Source organism: Anomaloglossus baeobatrachus, chromosome 4, assembly GCF_048569485.1.
Source record: "Anomaloglossus baeobatrachus isolate aAnoBae1 chromosome 4, aAnoBae1.hap1, whole genome shotgun sequence".
Classification (NCBI taxonomy): domain Eukaryota; kingdom Metazoa; phylum Chordata; class Amphibia; order Anura; family Aromobatidae; genus Anomaloglossus; species Anomaloglossus baeobatrachus.
This window is the reverse complement of record NC_134356.1, coordinates 466,384,611-466,390,610: the sequence shown is the minus strand read 5'-3', so window position 1 is coordinate 466,390,610 and position 6,000 is coordinate 466,384,611.

The window sequence follows — 6,000 nt, the reverse complement described above, 5'->3', positions numbered from 1 at the left end:
CTGCGGAAAAAAACAGATCACATATAGAACATACGTATTTGTTTTTTAACGGATTCATTCAAATTCTCTAATATAGAAAACTGAAAATTGTAATTATTAGCGGTAGTAAAAAAAAAAAAAAAAATGGATTGTGTACAAATTACACAAGGATGACAAGTGAGAAAAAAATGTCCAAAATGAGACTGACGATTTTTTATACACTTATCTAAATTCAGCCGAAAATGTATTTGTTATGCAGTTGTAATGAGGTTTAACCTCAACTTGTGAAAGTATTACGGGCTCAATTCATTATTTACATTTTTAAGTCACTTTTCTATTTTCACCTGTGGTTTTCGCTTACGTTTTTTTGCATTAAAATTTATCACATGCAATTCATAAGTTTTATGCAAACCCCCAAATTGTCTTGTTCTCTGCCTTCAACCTTTTTTGCAAATCTTTGACACAAAAAATGACACATTTTGTAAAATGTCACAACAAATGCAACTTTTTTAACTAGTGTATATAAAATCACTCCAGTAAGGCCTGGATTAGACTTGCACCAAATTTTGTTATTATACAAGTCGTATTCCTAGACTGACTAAATCTGGAAAAGCCACATTGATGTAAGAGGCAATAAAGTAGCTAAGCCACAAAAGACAACATGGAAAAAAAGTGCAAAATCTTTTGATGAATTTGTCGCATATAAAAAAGTCACTAAATGAAAAGTATCCACTGCAAAAAACATTCAGGAATGCAATGTTGAATCAGTCCTTATTAACTGATGCATTAAAATTTGATATATTACTATCGCAGTATTACAAATGGCATAAATAGTGTATTTGACTATGCAAAGTTACAAAATATAGAGGTATGGTCTGTAATGGCTGTCAAATGCCTTAATGCTATGTTGACACTGGCAGATACCTTGCTGAAATAGTTACAACAAAAATCCTTTCAATCAAAAGTGTTTTTGGCTTATTTATCCTGATCATATGGCAACTCTAGGAAACTCTAGATGGGCCTGTCCAACTGTGAGTGGTGTTGATCACATCACTGTTAACAGTATCGGTGATACTTTTAACAACTGTAGCACAGAAGAGAGCCATCAGCCGTTTACTCTGGCAGGCCAAGGGCTACGTCTGTCCAACGGTCTGTAAGATGCTAGTGCCACGCAGGAGACTTCCCAAAGGCGTCACTGCATCGTGGACAGAGCCAGGATCAGGTGAGTCCATCATACTGAATATAAAGAACTGTGAAAATGATCATACTATGTATAGGAAGCTTTTTTGACCATCATACTGTCTATTCAAAGCTTTGGGGCCATAATAATGTATATAGAGAGCTGTTAGGGGCCACCATACTGCATGGGGGTCTATCGTGACCATCATTCTGTATACAGGTAGCTATGGGGGCTATCATACTATGTGTTGGTAGCTGTACTGTATGGGAGTCTTTGAGGTACATCATATTATGTTGAAGGCTGTGGGATCCACTATACTGGGTTTGGGAGAATGGGGTACATCATACTATATGGGAGCTGTGGTGGACATCATACTGTGTGAGGGGCTGTAGTGGATATCATAACGTCTGGAGAGCTGCGGGGTCAACATACTGTGAGGGGACTGCGGTAGACACTCTACTGTGTTAGGGTACTGAGATGAACATACTGTGTAGTAGTCTGTGGTGAACATCATATTCTATGGGAGGATGAGGAGGTCATCATACTATGTGGTGGGACTGTAATGTGGGCTATGGTGACCATCAAACTATATGGGGGTCTGTGAAGGCCATCATATTGTGAGGGGGCTGTGGGGCATCATTCTGTGTGGGGGAATTTTGAGGGGAATAATTCACTATAGGAGCCATGGAATTTGTATCAGTGGGTGAGAACACTAAGGTGCTTCAGCATGGGCAAAATAATTCTGTAAGTTCAGCAGTACATGTCCCTCTCCAGTCTTTAAAATTTGAGAAGAAAGCCCTTCTGTCGCTGCACCTATGTGTAGTGATAACAAATTTTCTATGGGACCTCATGATTTATATGTACAATGTACATACCTGCTCAGGGGCAATAGTACAATAAGGAAGCATTGATGGTCATTATTATAAGGAAACATAATGATGAGGAATGGTATTTTTACAAGGAGGCACACTAAATGATCATTCTAGTAGAAGCACAAAAGGCATTACTATTATAAGAAAACACAGGGGGTTTATTATAAGGAGGTACAGGGTAATTATTATTATTAAAGGCCACAGGTGAGATTATTATTTAAGGAAGAACAGTATATTGTCTGTAGAGCCCTGGTTTAGACTGATATTACTAACACAAATTGACCATACAATGTTAATACCAATCTTAATACGTTGGTTTGGTTAATGTTCATTACTGCGGTATTTTTCTTTACTCTATATGCTGGTAATATTTGGTTATGTTTCAGTGGTCTTTGTCTTTTAAATTGCATTAGTATTATTATTTAATCTTATAGACTGTGTGTAGAATTATTAGTCAAATCAGTATTTTGATCACATGATCCTTTTTATACATGTTGTCCTACTCCAAGCAGTATAGGCTTGAGAGCCAACTACTTATTAAGTAAATCAGGTGATTTGCATCTCTGTAATGAGGAGGGGTGTGGTGTAATGACATCAACACCCTATATAAGGTGTGCTTTATTATTAAGCAACTTCCTTTTCTTTGGCAAAATGGGTCAGAAGAGAGATTTGATGGGCTCTGAAAAGTCCAAAATTGTGAGATGTCTTGCAGAGGGATGCAGCAGTCTTGAAATTGCCAAACTTTGGAAGCGTGATCGCCGAACAATCAAGCGTTTCATGGCAAATAGCCAACAGGGTCACAAGAAGCGTGTTGGGCAAAAAAGGCGCAAAATAACTGCCCATGAATTGAGGAAAATCAAGTGTGAAGCTGCCAAGATGCCATTTGCCACCAGTTTGGCCATATTTTAGAGCTGCAACGTTACTGGAGTATCAAAAAGCACAAGGTGTGCCATACTCAGGGACATGGCCAAAATAAGGAATGCTGAAAAACGACCACCTTTGAACAAGAAACATAAGATAAAACGTCAAGACTGGGCCAAGAAATATCTTAAGACTGATTTTTCAAAGGTTTTATGGACTGATGAAATGAGAGTGACTTTTTATGGGCCAGATGGATGGGCCAGAGGCTGGATCAGTAAAGGGCAGAGAGCTCTACTCTGACTCAGATACCAGCAAGGTGGAGGTGGGGTACTGGTGTGGGCTGGTATCATCAAAGATGAACTTTTGGGACCTTTCGGGTTGAGGATGGAGTGAAGCTCAACTCCCAGACCTACTGCCAATTTCTGGAAGACAACTTCTTCAAGCAGTGGTACAGGAAGAAGTCGGTATCGATCAAGAAAAACATGATTTTCATGCATGACAATGCTCCATCACATGCATCCAACTACTCCACAGTGTGGCTGGCCAGTAAAGGTCTAAAAAGAAAAAATAATGACATGGTCCCCTTGTTCACCTGATCTGAACCCCATAGAGAACCTGTGGTCCCTCATAAAATGTGAGATCTACAAGGAGGGAAAACAGTACACCTCTCGGAACAGTGTCTAGGAGGCTGTGTGGTGGCTGCTGCACGCAATGTTGATCATAAAGAGATCAAGCAACTGACAGAATCTATGGATGGTAGGCTGTTGAGTGTCATCAGAAAGAAAGGTGGCTATACTGGTCACTAATTTTTTGGGGTTTTGTTTTTGCATGTCAGGAATATTTATTTTTAAATTTTGTGCAGTTATATTGGTTTACCTGGTGAAAATAAACAAGTGAGATGGGAATATATTTGGTTTTTATTAAGTTGCCTAATAATTCTGCACAATAATGGTTACCTGCACAAACAGATATCATCCTAAGATAGCCAAATCTAAAAACAAAAACAATCCAACTTCCAAAAATATTAAGCTTTGATATTTGAGTCTTTTGTTTTGGGTTGTTTGAGAACATAGTTGTTGATCAATAATAAAAAAAAATCCTCTAAAATACAACTTGCCTAATAATTCTGCACACGGTGTATGATAGCATTATTGGAAATATACAGTACAGGCCAAAGGTTTGGACACACCTTCTCATCTCTAGAACAACTATTAAGAGGAAACTTTGTGCAGCAGGCCTTCATGGTAAAAAGGCTGCTAGGAAACCACTGCTAAGGACGGGCAACAAGCAGAAGAGACTTGTTTGGGCTAAAGAACACAATGAATGGACATTAGACCAGTGGAAATCTGTGCTTTGGTCTGATGAGTCCAAATTTGAGATCTTTGGATCCAACCACCATGTCTTTGTAGAAAAGGTGAACGGATAGACTCTACATGCCTGGTTCCCACCGTGAAGCATGGAGGAGGAGATGTGATGGTGTGGGGGTGCTTTGCTGGTGACACTGTTGAGGATTTATTCAAAATTGAAGGCATACAGAACCAGCATGGCTACGACAGCATCTTGCAGCGGCATGCTATTCCATCCGGTTTGCGTTTAGTTGGACCATGATTTATTTTTCAACAGGACAATGACCCCAAACACACCTCCAGGCTGTGTAAAGGCTATTTGACTAAGAAGGAGAGTGATGGGGTGCTACGCCAGATGACCTGGCATCCACAGTCACCAGACCTGAACCCATTCGAGATGGTTTGGGGTGAGCTGGACCGCAGAGTGAAGGCAAAAAGGCCAAGTGCTAAGCATCTCTGGGAACTTCTTCAAGACTGTTGGAAGATCATTTCCGGTGACCACCTCTTGAAGCTCATCAAGAGAATGACAAGAATGTGTAAAGCAGTAATCAAAGCAAAAGGTGGCTACTTTGAAGAACCTAGAATATAAGACATATTTTCAGTTGTTTCACACTTTAAGTATTCCATTCCACATGTTTTCATTCATAGTTTTGATGTCTTCAATGTGAATCTACAATTTTTAGAGTCATGAAAATAAAGAAAACTCTTTGAATAAGACGGTGTATCCAAACTTTTGGTCTGTTCTGTATGTCTATTAGTAAATGTTGATTTCCTTCAGGCAGGCTCATATGGGTCACAGAATCCCCCATCCAGGGAGTGTGCAGGGACAGCATGGGCATGTGTGCTTTCAAATGCCAGGGATGAATTCTAGTCTCAGTCCGGCCCTGGCGGAGAGGAATTCTCTAAATTTGTCAGATTTATTTTCTTTTTAACTAGTGAACGACTGAATAAGGGAAAATTATCATGATGCTATTCTGTCGACGATTAAAGATTATAAATAGCTAAACTAAAAAATGCAGTAATGACCCTGTTACACACAGAGTTTTATTCTGTAGCGTAGTAAAAAGCATTGTTCTAACCTTCACATTGCATATGTCAGATACATTTGGGTAGAATTCATGTTGCAGAGCATGGCGCCCATACCATCTTGTGAAACTTTAGAGTCTAAAATGCAACCAGCTCTTTATATGTCAAGATAAATATTTTCTGGCATTCTGCATCAGGTGTACTGGAGTTTAGTTGCTTTCCCATGAATTCACAAATCCTAAACTAAAAGCCTTAAACTTATCTAAAAGCAGTTTATGAAGAAGAGAGATTATGGGATTCGGGGCTATTAAGTGTAGCAGCATAGACTTTACCTCTTTGGGGTCATGTTTCTAATGACTTATGAAAAGTGTGATTTGAGAAATTCTCTTAGCTGTACATTGTCTTGCCAGTAAATTGCTTTATTTGGGCAAGGGTTAAGAGAAAAGGTGTTTGACTGGACTTCACTTGATGTGTCCTATCTCCAATAAGTAGATCCTATACATCATTCCTTCTTTTTGTATGCACTTTTGTGTTTGGCTCCGTAAACTGCAGCGGCAAATTAAATACTACACAATTAATTGCATTCATTATTTTATAGGATGTACAGTTGGTACGGAAAGTATTCAGATCCCTTAAAATTTTTCACTCTTTGTTTCATTGCAGCCATTTGGTAAATTCAAAAAAGTTCATTTTATTTCTCATTAATGTACACTCTGCACCCCATCTTGACAGAAAA